We start from the raw sequence: 24,927 nt of genomic DNA, 5'->3' as shown, positions 1-24,927 counted from the left end.
TGTTGTAGGCTCCTCACTACCCAGTGTCCTCACCCTCAGCTGTGAATGAGACCAGGGCAAGGGTCAGCAAACAGCGGCCCAGAGGCCAAACCAGCCCACCACCTGTTTCCTTAGCCCCACTCATTCATTTACAAGTTGTCGGTGGCTGTGTCCCCAAAACACTGGCAGAGGTGAATAGTTACCACGGAGACCAAAGGGCTTGCAAATTTTAAAGTATTTTCAATCTTTTCAGAATTTTGAATCTTTTCAGAAATAAAATTGCTGACAAAAAAAAAAAAAGAATAAAAGGCTACCTTCTGAGAGTGGAAATGCGGTGGTGGGGAAATCCAGGGGGCTGAGTCTCTTTGCTGCAAATATTTCCGTCAGAGAACTTCTGAGTGTCCTCGGAAACTGCAAGCCCTTCTGAGAGAAAGCCATTACCCCCTTTCCTATGTCTCCATCTTCCTGTGTGTCTATAACTTTATCATTAGAAACATTCCTCTTGCTCTCTGAGTGGCTTGACATTATATGAAATGCCAACCACCAAAGCTTAAGGTGGAATATTACAGACTCTGTCATCCTACAGTAGTGAGATGTGCCCAGATAGCATTGGGAACATGGGGTATAAAAAGAGCTTATGATTTGTAGCCAAAGAAGCAGTGTGAATTCTCCAGGAAGAACTACTGCTCGTCCCTGTGTACCCTGGCTGAGTCCATCAACCTCGCTGAGGTTTCCCACCTGTCGCGTTTCTGCTGAGAACGTTCTTGCTAGAACATCAACCCCATCACCCACAGCAGACCCCTCTTGACTTTGAAGCATCAGCTCAGTTGCTATCTCTTCAGAGAGGCCTTCCAGATTCTCCCACTCCGATCAGCCAAGCCTCCACTCTCATCACCTGTTGAGAGTCACCTGATTTTTTTTTTGTTTGGTTTAAAGGTCTGTCTTCCTTCCATCTTGGGCTTTGGCTCCACAAGGACAAGGGTCTTTCTATGATATGCACCCTAACCCAGGACTGCATGTGGGATCCAACACTTGTTGGAGAAATCCATACCTTAGGGAATTACCTACATCACAGGACTATCCAGAAAGTTTCATGAGATAATGCTTTGTGATCTGATCTGGTAGATAAGTGTAATCAACTAATTATGATTTTACCCCAGTGCTCATCTAAGGATTGAATATTCTCACCCAAGCAAAAGTAAATATGAGCCAAAATATTCATTTCTTCTTAAAAATAACAATACAAATATTGTTCACTTCCTGTTTTTCTTCCCTTCCAAGCTGTGGAAAACTCTGAAAGTTCAAGTAATGAATAAATATAATACATTCATATATATATATATATATATATATATATTCATGACTTGTTATCCACACACACATTCCCAAAGGTGCTTTGACTTTAGCCCACACAATTACACTAAATTATCCACCTGTTATCCCTAAGCAGAGATGAGCTCAGTGATGGGAGACTTCCTCCCACATTTTGAGCACAAATGGATCTGTCCTTACATAAAACTTGATTTGTAGGACGGGAGGAGGAGAGTGTGGGCTGAGAGGCAAGCTTTGTATTTCTGTGGTTGGAATTTGTGCTCACAGTTCCCAGAATGAGTTCTTCTTGTGTCACCTCTCCTCATCCCTGCACCCCTTCCCAAAATTCTAAATCCTTGAATTTCAGCTAAATTCCTGGTCATCAGAGAGCCTCTTCTGATCTCCACTGCTCTCTCAGGTCAGTGTGCTCGTTACCCACGGCTTGTCTGCTGTACCAGTCAGGGTTCTCCAGAAAAACAGAACCAACCGGAGCTATGTAACGAGAGAGCCACTGTAGGAATGGGCTCATGAAATGATGGAGATTGTAAAGCTCCTAAATGTGTCACCTGTAAGTCAGATAGCCAGGAAATGTGATATGATCACTCAGGGTAAATATGAGACCTGAGACCAAGGAACTCTGCCGTCCCAGCTTGAGAAGAAGGTAATACTTTGTCAACTACCTGGGCATCTTTTTCCTAGCTGGTTCACACATCAAATTAGTCAACACATCTGTCTACTGGATAATATAGTTATACCAACTTATTAATTTGTATGACAGAATGTATGTCTATATGAATTTTGTAATTTAGTCTCTCTGTCCCCTCAGGGATTTATTGAAACGTGAATAGATTTTCAACACGGCAAGCATGATCACCCAAAATTGTCCCCTCAATTTCTAAGAGCTGTTCTCTGCTTCTCCTATGCACAACCACCAAGACTCTCAAGCCAGTCTTCCATGCACCCATCCTACTCAATGAGAGCTTCTCCCACGGCTAATACAGAAAGCCAGTATTCTACCTTCCGTCCTTACTGGTCACTCAAGTAAGTTATGGAAGATGTAAGGGTTGTACAAGGAAATGTATGTTCACCACCACCTCTGGTCATGATAGTAAGTGTAACTTTTGCCATTTCATCATGACCAACTCAACTCCTGCGCCTGCAGTATTGGCGTAAACAGAAAGTCTTACCTTTTGGGAAAGTAAGTTCTCCCAACTCTCGGGTCCTTCCTGCCCACAAGTCGGAGCCTCTAATGAGTTTTTCTGAGTATGCATAGCAGTCATCAACTTTTTTAAAGCCTTATGGAAGACAAAGATGTTCCTATATCATTGTGAAAAACTGTTCTCTCCCCAGAATGGCCAGTAGAAGGTCAACAGAAGTCCTGCTGTCTTGTAAAAGCTACATCAGTACCAACATCCCTGAAGGTATTATCCCCCTGCCCAGGCCTAACACCTCAAACTCCCAAGGTGCAAGTTAACTAAGCCCCCTTCACTGCAGTTTCCTATTAGTCAAACAGGGATGAGAATGCCAACCTCATGAGGGCTCATTCCACTTCTGTTTCTCAGAGAATCCATTTTGTTCTTAACAAAAAGAACAGATGCTAACCATGTGAGGTTGGAAATGGTCCCCAAATGCTGTAACATGAGGCCTCATCTTCTCTTTGTAAATTTTTCTGACTCAAATGGGACAGGGTCCAACAATTCCAAGCCCAGGAACTCTGGGGGCATAGTATTTGAAAAGACAGTGACCCCTAAGGCTGCTAACTCTAAGAGGAAACAGCGATCGTGGCAATAGCAAAATATCATGCCCCTTGTTGCCCATCTCGCATATGGCTGGACCAGCCACATAGACTGCCATCTTCTCTGTCTTTAACCTGCAGTTTGCTGTAGCAGCTGGGTCCTTGCTCACAGATTACAACTTCCTTCTGCTCTCGAGAAGAAGGGACCGGCCAGCATGCTGCCTGCAGTTATGGGCCTTCCAACCCTGCTCGAGAACCCAAAGGGACCAGGAGCCTCCTTCCCTCCTCCCCAGCCACCTGCAAACACCGGCATTATGTGATCTGAGCCCCGTTGCTGTCCCTCAGGAAAGTCTTGCAGCCTCAAGCATGATTTATTAATTTCACTGCTTTGGCGGGGCCATTTATCAAAATCCCCTCAACAGTTCAATTAGGAATGGCCTGCCTCCCAAATTGGGGTTGGTTTTCTCATCTCCTGTAGCCAGCTTGTGGTCTGCCTCTCTGCCTTGACCACCCCGGGTTTGGGGAGTACCGGATGAAATCAATCACACCTCCCACATATCGACCTCACAATTTTCGCTGCATGAAAGCATCGCCAAGGAGATGGGGCAGATAAATGTTTTCCCTTTTTCATGACACCTGATCATCAGTCCCAAGGATAATCACTGCCAGGCCCAAAGGACAGAACGTCATCTTCCTACCCACAGTCCTAACAGCTATGCTTCCGTCCTTTGCTCCTACCTCGGCACATGGGAACCTCCTGGTTCAAGTCCTCTTCGTCGCTGTCGTTAAGGACTTGGGACTACACCTCCCACTTTCATCCAACTCATTCTCCGTAGTGTAGCCAGTGGAAACATTCCAAAACGCAAACACGGTTTCATTGTGCTCCTGCGTCATACCATCCATGACCCCCCACCGTCCCAGGAGAAGATGCCAATGTGTAAACATGAGTGTCAAGTCCCTTTGGATTCTACATTCCTCAGTGTCCTCAGATCCTAGAATGGTGTATAACGCTAGGAGTAAAGACCAAATAAACCCGGCCTCTAGTCTCTCCCCAGGCTCAGTTCCTCCATCTTTTACTTCCCATTTTGTTCTCTGCACCACCAGCTGATAGCATGCCTCCTATTTTCATTCACGTTTTTCCTGTCTTTTTGGTGTTGTATGAGACACTTGACACAGAATTCACCATCTTAACCATGTTTAAAGTACAGTTGTGTGACACAAAGTCTGTTCACATTGCTGGCAGCCATCATCCCCATCATCTTCAGAACTCTTCCCCTCTCATAAAACTGGAATTGTTATTCACTAGCAACTCCTCATTTCCCCCACTCTCTTGCCTCAAACCTTAAAAAAAGTGTTATTCTAGTGTTGTTCCTCTATGATCTTTCACTACCCAAGCATCCCGCGTAAGTGAAATCGTGCACTATTGTCTTTCAGTGTCTGGCTTCTTTCACGTGACACAATACCTTCAAGGTTCATCTGCCTTACGGGCTATGTCAGAATCTCTTTCCTTCAAGGTGGAATAATATTCCATGCTATGGACAGACCACATTTATACGTCCTTTCGTGCATCAAAAACGCTTCAAGTGCTCTATTCTGTAACTGCTGCTATAATGCTGTTCTGAATACACCCCTCCCCAACACACACTCTTCTTTTCATTTCCCTGCCTGAGGACTTGTTACCTCGACTTCAACTCCCATGTATGGATTCCTTTATTTCCCAGCCATCATCTCCATTTGCAAATCTTCCCTACAACCTCAGCCACTGTCTTGAACTGTGAACCCCTACATTCCACAACACACAGAAAGCAATCCAATGATGTAGACCACCACAGGTGTGAGAGCAAGGATCAACACACCTTATTCCGCTCTGTCTCCTCCTGCATTCCTGGCATGCAGTCAGGGATCCCTCACACCCCATGGGTCTCAAATCCACCTGTGCTTCTTCAACACTGCCTTCAGAACTCCAGGGTCCGTGGCTCTTAGCTGCTACATCAGTGTTCCACTTCTGGGAGGAGGGAAGTGGTCAGCAGGAAAGGGAAGTGTTTCTCCTGAATTACTGGTGTTCACATTCTCCTGAAAAAGGCATGCAGATCTGCTATATTACAGCTTTCTGTCCTAGCAGAGTTATGACTTCCTTTTTTCCAAAAAGCAACTCCCCTCCTCCCCCCCAGGAAAAAACGTCCCCTCCACCTTGCCACTGGCTACAAATGGTGTCAGACTTGTTAGGTTGTTCATCTAACAGGGTGCACCTGCATTGCGCACCTCACTCAGCCCCAGGAGTTCAGGAAGCTTAGATTTTCTTTCTGAGAGTTTTATTAATTAGCCCCTTAGGAAATCTGGATGTCAACTCCAATGTTCCCACACTCCTTCTCCCAAGAGGCCTGCTCAGTACTTTACAAACAGCTTAGCCCAGGGACCCTCACCATGCAGGTGGAGGCTCTGCGGTATTACCTCCACACTCCCAGATGTCCACGGCTATTGTTCCTTTTTCTCCTTCCAGCAACTACTTGGGCAATTACCCCAAGCAAGCCTTTGCCATGAACAATATGCTGTCAACACTTTTACTAAGGCAAATGTATGGGAACACAGACTGCTGGCACACCTTTTTTCACTTGCTGCGATGAACCCGTTTATAGTGCTTGGAGTGGAAGCCTCTGTTGATGAGTTGTAATCTGACTCTTTGAACCCATTGAGCAATTCGGATCCTTTACCCTGACTCTGTGTGCCGCTGTGTAGACAATGTGCCCATACACAGATGATAATTACTCTGATTAATTTTCTTAACCCATCTAGACTGGCCTCAAACATCCTACTTGACTATCAGCCTTGTGGGTATAGACCAAATCTCTCACTGTGGTTAAATCAGAAGTTATTCATTTGATTTTGTGATCCCAATGTTCTCAGCCTGGAGCCCAGAGACCATGCCGATCTCTTGTCTGACACCAGAACTTAGCAATGCACAAAGTCAGTCCTCAGTAAAGATGGACTAGATCAATAACTAAGCCAAGAAATACATCAGTATGTTCTGGAACCCTTTGGTCTGACTTGACTCTGACGGATTCTTCTCGGCTAGAATTCATTCCACTTGGAGTCTGAGAGCAAACATGTCCACAATGTCCACAAGTCTAACCACTGTAGAACAAGTGACAGGGCTGATGCAAATAGCAGCAGCCTATGTATTGGCACTGCCACTGCACGCTGATGGACTTCCACAGTAATTCAACATTATTATGTGTCAAATATAATTTATGGCTTAATACATGCCAGTTTCATAACTGCATTATTGCTATATATTTACATCTGCAAAAAAATAAATCACAGTGAATGCTCTACTTTGAAGGACTTCATCTGGGATTAAGTGCTGAGCCAACCAAGGTTGTGTTTCCTCAAACCGGGGACAGCTCCAGGCCTGAGAAAAGCCAAAATCAGTTCATTGCTTCCTATTTCTATCCATTTTTTTGCAACTATTTGCCATCTCCCCATCTTCATCTCCTTGGGAATGCACTGAGAATTTACCCCTGCTTTTAGACGTTCAGAAGCCTTGGAAAACCTGCACCACATCCCTGAGACCGCATCCATCTCTCCAGACAGCTCCCAGACACTAGAAATCATTGAAAAATGCCTAAAACTATGTACCGGAACTCATACCATTCTTAAGCATTTTGATTAGCAGAATGTTGTTGCATGTTTGTGATTTTTCAGCCCAGGTCTACCCATTGTGTGCCTCATGGGAGTGTATTCCGCAGAGCTGTTTGCCTGGAAGGGGCCGCTGAAGGGCTCCACAGGCCCTGGGCATCTGATACTAAGAGCTGTCCCCAGGCCTCTGAGATGGTCACTGCAGTTGGCTTTGGCACAACTTCCTCCTCCCTATATCTAAACCCTGCCAATTTCACCTTAAATGCTCGAATTCATTCACTTTATTTCCATTCCATTGCCCTTCCTCAGTTCACGCTGTCTTGCAGCTCCTGGTGGTCTTCCTCTTTCTCCTCTAAGTTTCTCATAATGGAAAGGAAAAAGGAGAGGAGGGAAGTTTTCTTTCTTCCAGAAAGGAAAGCACTTAGCAAAAGTGAGAAGTATTGAAGGTGTCCAATGGCTTAACTCCCTTTATAGTTACCACAAAGATGGATTTTCTTCTCTATCCCAATTTTGCGTGCTGGTTTTGAAACCAGTTTACCTTTCAAGAGGATGCCATTAATTAGATGCCATTAGATATGATGCCATTCAGATATGACACAATATTTGGGGACACACACAAGCAAACACAATCTAATATTAGGAGAACTGCAGAGTTTGCTATGTTAATAGCATATTTCTTAATATCACAAATTTTATTCAGAATTCCGGGATGTGTGAGTTGGGAAAGGCTTGTGAAAAACATTGAATGCAACAATGCAACATCATCTGTTTTTTTCAAGTGAGGAAGATGGCAGGACCAGGGACACACAGCTTCAGCCCAAAAGAGGCTTAGTCTCCCTGTTGGCTCATGCACCTCCATGTCACCTCTTTGAAAGACATATAATTGCCTCCACTAATTGGAATAGGCATCAGTCTCCTTTTATTATGAAAAAGGACAGAAAGGATACTCGTTGTCACTGCACAATTTATAAGGTCGTTGTTGGATTCATTACTTGAAGATCAGTGGGTGTAATTAGTGACCCAAATTCCAGTAGATAAAACACTTGGCCCTTGTTTAAAATCTTGTCTGAAAATTGAGTAATTTTCCCTACTCCAGACACAGTGCCTTTGAGGGTCATATTTAATGATCATACATCCCAGTGGGAAGTGACCCCAGGAGAACAAGAGATGGCTTTGTAAATTGCACTCGAACTAATTTGCCCATCGCAGGTATTTCCTCACCTGACTTGCACACTATTTTACGATCTGTTAATAATTATTCCTATATTTATACAATATTTTGCACTACACAAAATTCTTTTCAACACATAACTCATGCCTTGGACTCCGCACTGAATCAACAAATGTGTGCTTGAATTATTTGAATGCAGCTATTTGAGTGAGATCTCATTTTGGCTTCATAACAACTTTGAGTAGTAATAGATAAAGGAAATGTTAAATTCCCCCACTCTGCATAAAAACAAGACTGGAAGGATTTTTTGGATGTTTAAGCCTTAATTCTCAGGTTTTAGTTCTAGCTTCTAGTCCCTTTTCGTTGTTTCCTCTTGGGTAGTGAGGTTGAGTTCAAGCTATTGAATTTTGGAAGAAAAAAGTGAAACAATGCCTTCACCAAAGAAAGAATTTATAACCCCTGCACCCAATGTCCTTCTGCAGGATGGAAAACTTTCAAATTCATTTTGAAGGTCAAGCTCACTCTCAGGGAGGCACCTGACATGATCTCCCCCTAGAACAATCTCTAAGCAAAGACTGAAAACAGATTTCTTGGAGATGATGAGAAGACCCTGGGGGCAGTCACAAATTCACAACATTTCAGGACCGGAGAGGAACTGGAACCCTAGGGTCCAAGTTCAGAGACTTAGCCAATGTCTCACAGTGAGTAAACATCAGAGTTAGGCTAGAATCAGTTTCAGAACATACCACAGCACTTCACAATATGCATAGAAAATGAAATTAAAAGGCAACTTTTTTAAAAGAATTATTTTCACTCTATTTGGAAGGCAGAGTGACAGAATGACAATGGATATCTGCCCTCCTCTGGTAAATGCTCACAGTGTGGCTGGCCCAACCTGAATCTGGAATCAACAAGAACACAGTAATCAACCGGGCAACCACAGCCTTCTACGTCCTAATGTTAATCAACCTTTGTCCATTTTACCAGAAAATCTGTCTCACACCCTGCCCCATCTCCCCATTATCTGTATGTGTCCCTAAATCCTCATCCCACCCCTCATCACACCCCTTCTACTAAATGTTTCCTTGAATTTCTGTCTCTCCCTAGTCTGACCATGGTTTTTCTGATCATAGAAAGCCGCTGTTTCAAACCAACACAGGCTTCCCAGGGCCTCTAGGAACACCAGGCTCCTGAGCTTCTGCAGGTCCAGCTCCATCTTCCCCAAATAGCCACCTTGCTCTCTGCCTGACTTGCCTTGGCTTCATTTGCCCCTTGGCGTACTCTCATGCCCCTGCCCTCCTTCCTACAGCACCATCAGCTTACGTCTGGCACAATGTGTTTCGTACTGACATACATATCCCAACTCAGCTCCAGGAATAGGTCTGCATAACAATGTGGATGTCACAGAACCTGCGTGGAAGATCCATGCCTGGGTCATTTCAAGTGAAATCTAGAAAATACAGATTTATTTAAAAGCTTCCACATCCACCTGTCTATCTGTTCTTTATCAGGCCCAAAATTTCCCTGTTTGTTAGAGGAATCTGTAAGTCTCCTTCCAGAAATAGTTGTGACTGAGCCAGAAAAAAGACAACACTTGTTATTACCACTTCTTTCATCAGAAAAGTCACTACCCTTACATGTCAGATACTGTCTGCAAACCCTGCACCCATTCAGGGAAACAAGCAGACTTAAAACAAGAGGGAAACAGAAACACACTGGAGCTTCGGGTGAACAAGCACCCAAACCATACTCCCTTGGTTCCCATGAGTGGAGTGGGTAGGTATTCCAGATTATATAACCAGAGAGGAAACAAGTTTGGGAAGAGGAATTAGTCTCTATGTACTTTGATTTACAGCTCTGCAGTGTGCCTGAACCCTAGAAACAACTGTGGCACACAGGTTCTCGTGGATTAGCAGACTGAAGCCATAGGCATCTCACTGACTTCAGAACAGAGCCTGGGCTCCTGGGCCACTCCACAGAGCAGCTCACAGCTACTCACGGGAGAGGCCAGGAAAGAGAGAGGAAGAGGGAAGCCACACTCTCCAAAACCTATTTTTGTAACTCAGCTCCCATAGTTTCAGAATTGGTGTTCTGCTTGCTAGTTAGAGGTGAATCACAAGTCCACACTCGAGAGAGGAGGATTATGTAGGAACCTGATGACCAGGAGCTGGACATCATCGGGGGACAAACTAGCCACCAGCACACTAGCACATTTAAGGAGCTTGTGTTACTCTCACAAAGGCACCCAACTGTCACTCATTATCTTCCCATTTTTATTGTGTTTTTCCAATTTTTTTTCCACGCTCATGCTCATTTCCTGTGGGTTTGGGGTAGCAAGTGAGATAGGTGTGGGAGAATATGCAGAGCAGGAAATGAGGGAGGGTCGTGAGTTTGGCATAACCCCAAAATTGTTCTTACAACATGGCAGAGATTCACATTGCATATCATCTCCATGCGGAGCTATAACATGGAGTCGTCCCCTTGGAAACCTAAACTTCACAGGAAGCTGGCCATGGCCCCACTTGGCTCTCACTGTGGCAGCCAAAGACAGGAAGATCTCTGACTTATCACAAGTATCGCATCACCTTTGCATAACTCTTTACAGGCATCTGCATCCCTTCCTTGGGGGGTTTTCAAAATGCAATGCTTTAAAAGCAGCAGAAATGAGGTTCAATGCTTGGGGGACTGAAGGTTAAACTATCCAACATATTTGTAAGAAATGGAAATGGAGACACACACACACAAATAGGTAGCAACAAGAAGCTTTCAAGAAATTAGGGGCAGTTATTCTGCAGGGAGAACTACCTCCACTGGAGGAGAAATTGAGAACCCTGGCTGGGCTGTCAGCCTCTTCCCTGAATTTTTCTCCTCTCCCCCTTTATTGAAATGCTCATGAACTAAAGGTTAGTCCCCTCCCCAGGATATCTTCCACCTTTCCCAAAGCATGCTATTAAGTTATATTAGCCCCTTGGGGTTAGGCCACCCTAACAGGAAAAAAATATGTGCTAATGTGGCTTGCCTGGAGTTAAGCTCATTTAAAATCTGGAATACCGTGGAGAAAGTTCCCCAGGCTAAGATAAGGTTAACGGATTTAAATCTCAGCAATGAACTCCCTCCCAAGTTGCAGAAATAATTAGCTCCGGGAAGGACATCATTTGTTCATTGACTGGCTGCAGCCCCTCCCAACTCAGGAACTTGGGTGCTTGAGAACTGGGAGATTTTGTACAAGCCTTCTCCACTCTGACTGGCTGAAACATGTCTCTACCATCATCCAAAGGTTTCTGTGTAGGCATTTTGCCCAATCTGGAGGACTGAAGAACTTTAGATTTTGTGTACAGCCAGTATTCTTACCAACCCATGTTTCCCTCCAGCACCCAACTCTGTTTAAGGACCAACTTTGGATGTTCCACATTGCTCTGGGGGAGCAGTGGGTCACATTGTCCTTCTCCAAACCTCTCCCCGCCCCCCACAGAGTGGTCATGTGACCCAGGCACACCAATCTGATCAGACACACACCCAGAAGGTTCAGACCAATTAGAGTCATTCAGACCAATTAGAGTCATTCAGAAGTTGTGATAAGATGTGGAGAAAGGTTCATTCTTCCTTTTTGATGTTCAACTCATTGTTTTGAGGGATCACTTTCACTGCCCTTCAGGGAAGGCCCTGGGGACAAAGATAAAAATAGAGCCCCAACAGTGGTACTTAAAGCCCTGGGCCCAGCCCTGGGCTTCCTGGTGAGGAACCATCGTTACAGCTACAAGCGAAGCCTGAACAGCACAAGTTTCTCTTGCCTTAAGCTGATTTGCATCCATTTTCTGCCACCAACAATCTAAAGCATCTTGATGACTACTATGATAAAGAAGGGAGCTATTGCCATAAAATAAAGCCTTGAGAATCCTGAGACCAGCGACATGATTTCTGTCTGCAAAGAATTTTTTTGTTTTGTGTTTGGGGTTGTTGGAGTTGTTGAAGTTTTTATTTGTTTGTTTGTTTGTTGTTGTTTTGAGATATGAACAATGGAGTCCAACAGATTTGAGGTTGAATTCTAGTCTCCCCAATTCCTTTTGCGTACCTATGGTAGAAAGTAGTCTGAGATGGCCTCCCAGTCCTCCCAAAATACTACTGAGCCTATTTTCTGTATGTAGACGTGTTTTGTGAGTATCTGACACTTCAGAATAGATCATCTTTGTGGAAAAGGCTAAAGGAGTATGAGCAAGCCAAGAAGGTCCCAAGCCATTTGGTTTCCAGTTAATGCAAAGGGATATTAGCTGATGGGTCTGGCAAATCAGATAGAACCTTTAAAAGAGAGCAGAATCAGGGCCACAACTATGGCATTGCAGGCAAAGCCTCTGCCTGAGGCATCTGTATCCCTTATGGCTGCTAGTTTGTGTTGTAGCTCTCCACTTTTGATCCAACTCTCTGCTTCTGGCCTCAGAAAACAGCTGGGGATGCCCAAATTCTTGGACCCTGCACCCATGTGGAATACTGGGAGTAACCTCCTGGTTCCTGGCTTCAGATCAACCAAGCCCTAGCCATTGCAGCCATCTGGGGAGTGAACCAGCAGATGGAAGATCTCATTCACTGTATCACCTTCTCTCTGTAACTGTGCCTTTCCAATAAAAATAAAAATAAATGAATCTTTTTTTTTTATTATTAAGGAAGGGACTTTGTTGAGAAAGACAGGCTGTTGTCTTGCTGACTTTGAACCAAAGAGCCAGGTGGCTGACTGCTTACAGGGAGGAGCTGCCTCTGGGAGCTGGGGCCCCCAGCGCTGCACCTGCACAGAACCAGATCACACCAACAACTTTAAGGCACTTGGAAAACAACCATCGTTACAGCTACAAGCAAAGCCTGAACAGCACCTCAACTGGAGCCTTGGAAAAGCTTATGCTTATGGACAAATTCTCTCCGGACTCCTGATTCACAGAAATTGGGATGTAATAAATGTGTGTGCTTAGAAGTTCTTAAGCTGCTGGTGATTTATTGTATCACAGCAGAAAATAGGTTATCCTTGAGCAAAAGTAAGCTTTCTGGGCCTGTATTTCCTCACTGAATAAATAGCACTAGAGGAAGCACCTGCTTATATTGGCTGCTGTAAGGATTAATTGGTAATCTCTGTGTGATTCAGTGCTGATCTAGGGTTCAAAACCCGTTCCTTGTTAACTGAGCTCTTCATATTTTAAATGTGTGTGGCTACATGTGCACATGTTCTCATTTGCGCCCACATGGAGCAACAACCACTTGTTCTATCTAGCACCAAGCACTCAGCCACCAGGGAAGATTCTATATCCTGCAGCTCACCTAGTCTAATTCTTGCTCTTGCACCAAGTGAAAATCAGATCCAGAAAAGAGAATAAACTTTCCAAGACCAGTAACCTTGTTATTAGCCAAAGTCAGGACTTCAACTCCTCTACCAGCCAGCAAGCATGGACCTTTCTTGTCCAAGTGTTTAGGGACATTGAGGCAAGTCTCATGGCTTGAAGCAGCAATCAGCACCTTCGTCTCTACCACCTGTTACCTGTTGCTCTGTAACACGTTACACCTAAACCTTGGGACTGGCTTCAACAAACACGCATTAACTCAGAATTTCAGACTTTTTCAGGTTGCCCTAGCTTGGGATTCTTTATGCAGTTGCCTGTGGACTGTTGCATGGAGCCTCAGTCACCTGAAGGCTGACGGAGGCCAGAGGGCACGTCCATCCTCCCTCACAGGACTGCAGCTAGCAGACTGCAGCTGCCCACCCGCTGGGCTTGTCCAGAGAGCTTCTCACAGCACAGGAGCTTGGATTCTCCTTGAGTGATCAGAGACAAAGAGCTACAGCATTTTTTCCAACCTCATTTCAGATGTGACATCACATTCCTTCTGCCATAAACCTTTTGGTTGCATAGTCCAACCCTGGTATACTGCGGGAGGGAACCCCACAAGGTGCAATCCCTGGGAGCCATCTTGGAGGCAGCTACCTATCTTTCTGTTCTTCCTAGATAACCTCTTACAGAGAGTTTGAAATAAAAGCTTACCAGTAGAAAGGTAGAATGACTTTGTTCCAGCCCTTGTGGTTAATTGAAATGGGAAGACCGTGACTGTGGCATTCCTGCCAAATAGCAAATGAAAATGGCATTTGAAAACTGCAATTACTACTCCTTTCACTGAGAAGGTCTGTTCTGCTTAATGATCTACATATCAGTGCATTCCAATTGGAGGTCTTAAATGCCTTAGAATATGCAGACACTCTGCAACATTATAGCATCTTCAAAATGTACAGCAAAATGATCATTACTGGAATTGGCTCTAAACAAGCCTTAGAAGGTCCAGGTGGCATTGAAAGGGAGAGTCGTGCTGTGGCAAGACGGAGGAACCACAGCTTCCAGAAGTCTACCCCTAGTCATGAACAGGCTTGACCCCCTCTGACCTCAATCTGGCTCTCCTGAACAGCTGTCTTCTGAGAGTAGAAACGTCACCATCAACGTGGATCCACAGTAAATGGACAGCCTTGACCTCAGCAGGGTGACCTCATGCACGGACATTTAATCCAGTCCCTGACGTGGAGCATGAAGTTGACAAGAGAGAGAGAGTGGTAGAGTGAGAGTCGGTATTATACCAAAATTGATAAAGTACCGCAGGAAACTTCCACCCAGTCCCTTCAGATTTATGACTGCCCGTGTCTGTTCTGCACACTGTAGCCAGATGAATTGTTCTGAAACCTGACTCTACTTGTGCCACTTTCCTGCTCTCAAAGAGTTTGCAAGTTTCCCATTGCTTCTAGGGAGAATATAAAATACTTACCCAGAAGTACCAAGCTGGGCCTGATGCCTCTCTCATCCTCCTTCGAGCAATGGGAACTCTGGGTCCCTTGCTGTGTTAGGGTCACCTTCCCTCAAGTTTATTCCTTTGCTTGGTGGTCCGTCCTCCTTGGTCCCACAGTCTCACCTTCACTTTTCTCAACTCCCACCATCTCCCCTCATCTACATTTGTCACATCTTGCCTTTTCCCTTCAGAACACTCACAGCAGAGAAATTAGACAGGTCGCTGCTTTCTTATCATCTCTCATCCACTACTGAACCATAAGCTGCAGGAAAACAAGTGCCCAGCCCCTTCTGGCCCTGGGGCAGGATCATTTGTGAACCACACAATGCTTGACACGAATGTGTGGAATAAGATAGAACACACAGGTGTTGCTGAATGATAGCCATGAACCAAACCCGGCCCGACATTTGTTTCTGTTAATAAGCTTCTATTAGAACATGACCACATGCACCTTTCTTTTACCTGTTGTCCATGGCTGCTTTCATGCTACAGTGGCATGCTCACAGAGACCATCTGGCTGGGCTGTTGACCATCTGGCCATCTACAGAAAAATGTTAACTGATCCACAGACTCAATTTGTGTGTCCCAAGAGTTTAAGCAGGACTTGTGAATCATAACCACATTTCTTTCCGTATCTACCCGATGTCTAACATTTAAGGAAAGAGACTATGTTGAGGGATCGAGGTGGGCTATAGTAAACACCGAACATCATGAACCAATGCTTCTTAAGGCGGGATCCTGTCTCCTAGTTATGCTTGGTCTTAATTGGCCATAACAGATCTGTTGCCTTCCAGGGCTGCGTGGACCTGTGCACTGCTGTGATTGATCGTCTGTGTCATGTTAAGATTTCCCAGCAACATCGGCCCATTTGTTTTGTACTAAATGGACAGGTGCTCATTGATGTCCCTGCATGAATTCCGAGACACAAAATGTCAACCCAATCAGGTAAGGTGGACCAAAAGACCATTGAATCTGAGAATTCACCAAAGCAACTGGAGTCTGGGAAAATAGCACTAAGCTCCCAGGCTGGGCTGGAAAGAAACAGAAGGAACTATAAAACACAGACAGATGGCAGAGCATGGAAGACAGTGAGAACAAAAATGATGAGCAGTGTTAGTCTTTAAACATAGCGGAATTTCTCCAAAAATGAAATGTGCACATCACCAGCCTCAGAATCATGAAAGAACTTGGATTCCTTGGGTCATCACATATCCACTGAACCTGAATTTTGTGGGAGAATCTAGAAATCTTTGCTTTTTAAATTCATTTATTTTAGAACCAGAGAGACTGGCAGAGGCTGAGGGAAGAGAGAACTTCCATCTGTTGTTTCACTCTCCAAATGCTCTCATAGTACCACAGCCAATAGGAACTCAATTCAGGTCTCACACATGGGTGGCAGGAAGCCAATGGCCGGAGCCATCACCACTACCTCCCATGATTTACATGAGAAGGAACTAGAATCAGGAGCTGGGATGGAGACGGGTTTTTGAACTCAGATACCACAATACGAGACACAGACATCTTAACCAGCATCTTAATCACCAGACTGAGATCCTGCCCCTGTAATCCCCCATGTCAAAGCTCCTGAGCAATGGCAATCTACTGAACAAAGACCATCCTGCTTTTCTCTACTTCAGTATGTAGCACCTAGACCCACAGGAGATAATGAATGAAGGTGAAAGGCGTAGAGAATATTTCTCCTTGGAGTAACAGAGGCGTTTCTGTGATCAGCTGACACAGAGAAGACAGATTCCCACACCCATGCTGTGTTTCAATGAGATGGCCTAGCAATGTGCTAGTTCCACTCAAAAGCAATACATTAAGGATCATAAGTCCAGCGTCTGTAGAGTCTTTGGCAACGAGGAAGTTGAGACTCCAGTCATGCAAGGAACGTGATCAAGATTAAACAGCTGGAAAGAAGCAGAACTGGACTCCAAAGGCAGGGCAATTCATACCAAACGCTGAATCTTTCCTTTCTTTCTTCCAGCCCCTTCAACAAGGCAGGTCAGTCTTAGGTGTGCTCTTTTTTAGAAGCAAAGCCCACACCAAGATTTTGAGTATAGCTCACTCACTCAGGAATGGAACCAGGGGAAACCAATAGTCGAATAGCAAAACTTTAATAGGGAAAGGGAACATGCCACACAGGAGGCAAGTACAAATGAAGTCTTAAAATCATCCTGAGCTCATGGCTGTCTGCACCCACATGACTCCCCATCTTTCCCTGACTTGAGGTAAAGGCACTGGACTTCTGGACTTCCCCACCAGCAGCTGGAGGCAGCAGTTGGGAAGAGGGGGAAGTACTCGGACACTCCCAGCTTTCAGAGTGGAGACTTGAAAATCTCTAGCACCCGCAAGCTTTCCTCTGTGTGTCAAAATCCTGCAAAGTCCCCAGTTCCCAGCGTAGCATGCTTGTCTCAGCCTTTACATGTGTGCTATAAAAGCTCTCACAGTGTTGACACACATCGTAAGACTTGAGATTATAATGAAATAGAGAAGACTGGTGGGTCAGCAAGGACATTTTGCATCACCCCACATCCTTCCCTTTCTCTTAAACAAAGATGTGATGTTAGACTTGATGCAGACTGCTTTGAATGTTTCCACATTTGCATACAAATTTTCCTTTTGTTCCTTCCTTGGTGGAGCTCTAGCTAATTTTTTTAAGACATCCCTGCTGATTCCTCATAACCTTCTTGCTTTAAGTCCTTTATGGCCTTGATGGGGACCTGAATTCCCCTCTGGTCTAGGAAAAAAACTATTCAACTTGGAATTGTCAAAGACAAAATGCAGGAGACAATTAAGGAGATTGTTTTATTCAGGCTATTGCAATAGAGAGAACATTCACTAATGAGAATGTCTCGCTGGAAAGGAAGGGGTCCTGGGGTTTCTCAGAGACAGGTAGGCAAGGAAGTCATTTGCAAGTCCTATAGGAATCAAGAAAAAAAAAAAAGGTGACAATCTTATAATCATCAAGGAAAGGCGGAGGTGGTTTTGTCTTGGCATAATAAGGGCAGGTGGTCCTTTGCAGCCAACTCCTTTCCTCAACAGTGAAAGTTGATGATATTTTGTAGCCATCACTATTTCCCAGGGGACGCAGGGCACAGGCAAAATTCAGCACTTTAAGAGCCTTCATAAACATGATACAGGAATTAACCCAAGACTTGGAAACGGATACAAAGAACACCTCTGCCAAGAATATTCAATCCAATATTGACATCAAAATATCCATGGCACTGGTCTGTGTTGAAAAGTGACTCCTTATTTAGATCTGTATGGACCTGAGCCAAAACCCTCTTCCCTGGTCTCTCTCCTCTGAAGGCAGCTTCTTCTCTTACTTCTTCAGGACTCCAGACTCGGGATCATGATGAAGGAGTCACTATAGAACTGTGCAGCCTTCTAAAGATTTCCCAACATCTCATTGCCACACATCTTTGTCTATTTTGACCATACCTGCTTTCACCAAGGGATTTAGGGATGCAAGTGCCTTGCCCTATGTTGCACAGTGCTGAGGAGTAGAGCCAGATGGAGAGAGGTCTCCAGAGCAGCATTCCTGACATCCAGCCACATCTCTGCCTGCACTACTGTTAGCAACTTGCATTGATAAGTGCAGCTTTCCAGCACTATCTTCTAAATAGTAGACTTTGGCTTCCTTGCAAAGGCTGATTTGGTCTTCTGTGCTCCCCCAGCTAACGAGTTAACACCACCAGGGACAAAGAAAGCTCCACTAGATTTTTCAAGCCAAGAATACTCTTCTTATCTGGAGAAGATGTTACCCATGGAAAAACTTTCCATTTTCCCTGAAGGTTAAAGGGAAAAAAAAAACCTTTTAATTCTGTTTTCATTTAAATAGTGGTGAGAATTGGGAACTCAAGATAACCGATCAGTTATTTGCTAGTGGAATTTTCCTGGGAAGGAGAAAGCGCACTTAGACCCAAAATGTATACATTTCTTCCAAAATGTCATTCACCATCTATCTCCTTCCCAGATACTGACAAACGCTCCATGTTCCTGTCAAAACGCCAGCTTTCAGCACCAGCCTTAATAATAAAAGCCAGATCCAAAACCCAACAGAGAAATTGCAACTTTGCCAGCAAAGAGTTTATCATCCCGTTTTATTTTAAGGTGCCAGGCTCATATTTTTTTTTTATTTCCCTACTGCTGTTTCTTAATTTCTTTAAAAGAAACCAGTTCTTATTTTTTTTTTTTTGGTTGAAATTTCATCCTGAAAATCTTTCACTTACACATTTATTTTCCTTCCCTGATATGTGATTATGTGGAGTATTTAGAAAGTGATTTGATAAGAAGAATATTTAAATATACACACGTGCATCACTTACAATGCTAATTTGGTCAAAGTTGTTAGTAACAGTGTAGGTTGCTATTACTAAACTATACTATATAGTCTACTTAAGTAGACAGTAAACTACAACTATTTTTATTTGAAATACATGATCTATCCTTGCAAAAATTTTCCCTGAATTTTCTTTCATATCATTTTCTCCCTTTTCCTTATTATGAGCTTACAGCTCAATAAAACAGCCAGGTAATGTGAGCAGTTACTGATATCAGGCTATTTGTCCAGAATTTCAGCTCTTTGAAGAGTGACCCAAGGTTCGGCATCAGCATAAAGTGAGAGGTACAGAGATAAAAAAGGAAGGGGGTGAGAGATGAAAGAGAGACTTCCATAGAGGCCACCTGGTGGGTTTCTGTGTATTGTGCTTGATGCAAGCTATCCCATCTTAACATTGCAAGATGATTCTAAATATTCTCTCCATTTTAAAGATCAAGAAACTGAGGTTTAGTGAGCTGGAGCGACTTGCCAAGGTCACCCAACATGCATGACAGAGATCAAACTTACATAATCTGGTTCTGGTGCACCTGCTCAAAAGACACCGTAAGCTGAGTTGCATTCTCACTCGGAGACTCTCACCTGCTCTAAAAGGGGCTTGAAAACCAGAGAGCCCTGGAGAGAAGGCCAAGCCAAGCAGGGGCTTCCTGCTCCACTCCTCATCAGAAAGCAGCAGTTGATCCAGGCACACAACACTAACAGCTCTGCCTGTGCCTCCTGTAGCTCCCAGGAACCTGCATGAGGCCCGTTTCTTGGCAACTCCTCTTGTTTGCAGTGTCCAAGTTTTAATTACTTAGCACCAGGAATCCTGCAGCTGTTGCCATGGCACCTCACAGACCTCCCGGCCCCTTCTCCCATCATCCAAGACCCACACAGTGTTGCTGGCCTTACAAACCATCCGTCCTGTACCAGCCCCTGGTTTCACTGGCTCAGCCCCAACCTCAGTCTCAGCCATCTTTCCCACTGAACGTGGGACTCCCTGATGCCAATTTCTGATGCTGGGGCCATACACCACACTCTACTTCATTCAATATCCCACCCCCTCAATGTGGAGACAGTTACCATCTTCCTTTGATATTGTAGGAACGCAATAAGGTGCAATTTGCAGAGCAAAGATTTGATTCCAAGAATATTAGTGTCCAGACACCACATGTTTAACAACAAAGGTGTCAGTAACAATAGTGGGAACAGCAATAATTTTCTGGTATGCTCTGGAAAAGAGAGAAGAAAAACGCACAAAATGAACTTAGCTCACTTACTGGATAAGCTCCAAGAGGTGAGGATCTTGGTGCCCATTTTGTTCACTGACTTATCTCAGGTACTTAGAACAGGGGTTAACACATAACAGATGCCCAAGTAAGAACTTTGCTGATTCCTAGAGTCACCCAGTGTTTTCATTCTTTCAACAAAACATAGGCTATTTACCAGGGCCTGGACTAGTAGCTGGGAGTTATGAAGAAAACCAAGACAAGTTTCTATCCTGTGTGAAGGTTAGTGTCCAAGGGAGGAGACACACAATTCCCATGTAAGTTTCGAGACCCCAGGTGATCTGTAGTATGTATATATTATACATGTAGCTACACGCCCGGCTCTTGGAGATAATAACAGACTCTGTCTCAGGGGTTCTTGAATTCAAGATTTGACTGGCAAAGAAGCTTATCCGTTTCTTCATCACAGACTGAGTAGCAAGGAGCAGTTCCAGGAATGCCAAATGAGTAGGAACTCACATCGTGGAATGCTGCACCAAATTCCTCTGTGTGGTGAATGGCTACACACATCAGAGCTAATGACTCTGGTTATAGGCAACCAGGAATTATTCAACGGCTGCAGCCGGCAGCAGCTGATAAACAGCCCCGACTTCCCGGACTGCAATCATGCAATAAGCTTTGCCACCTTACAAATTACAGAAGAACAGGCAAATTAGCATAGTTGGGGAATAGATCAATGCAGACACTGTCCTTTTTCGCTAAGTACCAAAGCTGGAAAAGCTCGGAAGAGCAGACACAACTACAAAGAAGGCTGTCTGGGGCAGGAGAGCCCGGACTTATGACTTAGGTCACTCACTTGTTCAACACATAGTCAGGTTTCTGAGCTCCGACACTGCAATGAACAAGAACGTATGATGTCTCTTCAACAGAGTGGTCTTGCATCCTCTGGACAGATCCCCAGAAGTGAGATTGTGCGTTCACTTGGTGATTCTATCTTAACTTTTAGTAGGTTCATCATCCTGTTTTCTGTAATGGCTTTTAGTCACAACAACAAATACATAGAATGACTAAGTGTCTATCAACAGGTGACTGGATAAAGAAAACATATATATATATATGAACTTACATATGAGTGTATGTATATATGCATATATATACACAATAGAATCACATTTTATACTCAATAAAAAGGAAATTGGGACTGACATTGAGTGTGGTACAAAAGGTTAAGCTACCATCTGTAATGCCATCATCTTAGTCACTCCACTTCCAATCCAGCTCTCTGCTAATACTCCTGGAAAAGCAGTGGAAAATGAACCGATTGCTTCTGCCCCTACAGCCATGTGGGAGACCTAGATGAAGCTCCTGGCTACTAGCTTTGCCTTGGCCCAATTCTGACTATTAGGACCATTTTGGGAGTGAACAAGAGGATAGAAGATCTCTCTCTCCTCCCTCCCTCTCTCTCTCTCTCTCCTTACCATCTCTCTGTAACTCTGCCTTTCAAATAAATAACTTATTTTAAAAAATAAGGAACCTATGATATATGTTCAGTGAAATAAATCAGGGCAAATCCTGCATTATCTCCTATGCATATGGAATCTAATACAGTTATACTTACGGAAACAAAGAATAGAAAAATGGTTTCCATGAGCTGAAACGGCAGGAAATTAGAATGATGTTTGTCAAAAGGTACATTTAAATTAGGGAAACTATATTCTAGAGCTCTATTGTAGCTTGTGGTAAGTATAACTGATAAAAATCTGTACACTTGAACATTGCTAAAAGAGTAGGTTTTAAGTGTCTTTGCCATCAAAAACAAAATCACAAGTATGTGAAGGAATGTGCTGGGTAAAACAGCTTGATGTGGTCACATCACATTGCTTTTCTGTCTCAAAGCACCACACTGTGCATCATACATATACACAATTTTTATTCATCAGTTGAAAATAAATAAGTACCTGGCATAGTGATTTGCATGACAGACTTTCCTGTGCCAGTGTGGCAATGGGGTCAAGCGAGGGGAAAGAGTCCACACTCCCCACGGCCTTTCTGGCTCATCTGCACCTGCAGTGTCCAACACTTTCTTGGACCAAAGCTGCTGTGCTCCCTCAGCTGCTGCCCTCCTCCCCCTCAGACCCAAAGGGGTGGATTGCATCGGGCAGGGTTGGAAGGACACATGCTTGAATCTCTCTCCCCAGCTCAGATTCCCACCAGGCACAGGCCTGGAGGAAGTCCCTGGCTTTTGTCCCTCTCAACTGGTGTATGTGTTCTGGGTGTACCAACTCACCATAAAATCTCCTTGCAGCCACTGGGGAGGATTCTTTGCTGTGTCAGTGTTGGGATGGGAACTAGGTGGGTTTGTCCAGATCTTCCTTGAACCGGCTGACAGGAGAAAACGGGACAGCTGCCTGGAGAGGCTTTGTGACACATCTGGGAGCTGTGTTAGCAGGATTGTCTGCGTTTCCTCTCTCTGGGAAGATCTAGAGACAGCCAACATGATTTTCAAGGAAATTCATGCGATTCTCTCCCGTGACTCGTGGAGTCTGAGGGCAGAAGAGAATCCAAAGGACTCTGCCCCATGCCCTCACCTCTCATGCAGAAACTATTAAAGACCACCAGGAAAACCTTCTCTACCTTTATCTTAGAGGCATTTTCTAATACTTCTCACGGGAAGTAGGAGACGCAAAGCCTCAAGAGACTATGGGAGTGGCCAAGTTCCTATGAATAATCAGCTGCCAAACTAGGATCCAGAGCAGGGGCTCTGGACACTCCATTCCCACCTGTCAGAGTTGGTTCCAGGACAGCAGCTGGCTCTGGACTTAATCACCTCCAGGGACAGCAAACTCACCAAATTACAATACATCTGGACCCTTGGTCGGCATCTATTGCGTGTTGACCAAACTCCTCTAAGGGTCCCCACCTGCTAACTCAATTGATTCTGATTCCAATCCCGTGTGGCGGATATAACCACTGTCCCACTTGCCAGAGGAGGCACTGGAGATTCAAGTTAGCACCTGGTCCACAGGTTAATAAATGAAGAACCAGGCCCCGATACGAGTAATCCCACAGTCCAGGCACCCTGACTCTTCCTAGGAATTGAACAACCTGAATCCCTACAAGCGGCTGTCGCTGGGTCCAGTGGATTCCCTGGTGAGCTTGAGATTCAGTCCACCGACCATGGGGACCTGGGCGTCCCCATCACTCTCCAACCAGTAGAGACTTCCTCCCACCCCGGGTGCTGGGGAAGAAAAGCTTCCTGTGGCTGTCACCCCAAAGATGCCTCAGGCTCTTTGTAGGAAAGACAAACCCCAGCCTGAAACAAAAGCTGTCTGTGGATGATCCATCAGCATTCCCTAAGTAGGCCACGCTGAGCCATTCACAATCCCCTCCTACCGTCTGTGATAAGCTGTGACGTATGGCGTTCATTTACCCCTCCATTCCCGCAGAAATATGGCGGGCACAATCAATTTCCCTGTTCGTTCCCTGACCCAGTGTTCCTGGGTTAAGCAGCTTGCTTTGTCTACATTTGTCAGTTGATACAAGCTTCTCCCTGCCATAGGCACCACTATTGATGAACACCGTCAGAATACGGTGCCTTGAATAATGTATAAAGGAGTCAACATGCAAAGGCTCCCCAGGAAAAGGCGGGGGTGGCTGGGGGTGGGGAGAGGGAGTGTTCTATGTTTTCTCTGTTGGAGCGCCTTCATTTACAAAGCATATTTGTCAAGTCTTTTGCTAAGAGTAATGCCACGGAGCAGCCTCCCATCATTCTTGTTAATGGGACTGTCTGTGTGTTACAGTAAACAGCTATAACTCTTGTGTTGGAGCCATTGTGTAGCAGGCGGAGTTTTCCCGGCATCCAATTAAGGGTGGCTCCAATTTGCCAGCCGGGATCATGAGAGCTGTGACTCAGCCATCAGGCAACCTGGGCCTTATGGAGAGGAGGAGAGTGAGCTGCAATGGCTGCTTCCCCTCCTCCTTCCCGGGAAAGGATGCAGAGCAAGGCTCCGTCCTGGACAGCCTCCCCTGCCTGCCCTTTGTAGACCTCCAAGTGTCACCAGCCAAGCTTTCAGAGGTGTTAGCCTGGTAGACAAGGCCCTGGCCCCCTCCAGACTTATGTGGAGGTAGAAGAAGCTAAGAGTTAGAAACATGAGCTCTGCAACAGGGCTGCAGGTCTTCCCGTCTCAGCTCAGCCATGTAACCAGATGTGCAACCTTGGGCAAATTAGCCAACTTCTCTGAGCCTTGGTGTCTTGTATAAAATGGAACTTATTTTGACAGTCAAATAAGACTGCATGATGGACAGTAAGCTGTATTACCACTACCATAATCAATTCCTAGTCTTCAATATATCTCATTCCTCACAGCATCATATGAATCATTAGCATTCACAGCACAACTTACATATCTTAAATTCTGCCTCCTGATAACTGTAATCACAAAAATTCTATTCTTCAATTAATCATCATAAGTGTGGAGGGTAGGTTACGAAATACCAGCTCCATATAGAAATCCTGCACAAGTTCCATGTGCCCATTTTATTGACGAGAACAGTGAGGCTTGAAGAGCTTCAGCAGCTTGCTAAAGGCCTCGACATCACAGTTACCTCAATCTGAAACTTATTGTTCCACCTTGCTGAACTCAGTCTTGCCCTTCTGGGATTTAATTGCAGAATTAGTTATTGGAAGAATACAATGTCCTTAAAGCCACACAATAGGGCCACTTTGCAACCACTGGGA

Source organism: Ochotona curzoniae, unplaced genomic scaffold, assembly GCF_017591425.1.
Source record: "Ochotona curzoniae isolate NIBS_2020 unplaced genomic scaffold, NIBS_Ocur_1.0 contig_2321, whole genome shotgun sequence".
Classification (NCBI taxonomy): Eukaryota; Metazoa; Chordata; class Mammalia; order Lagomorpha; family Ochotonidae; genus Ochotona; species Ochotona curzoniae.
The sequence above is the reverse complement of the archived record's forward strand: the minus strand, read 5'-3'. Positions refer to the sequence as shown.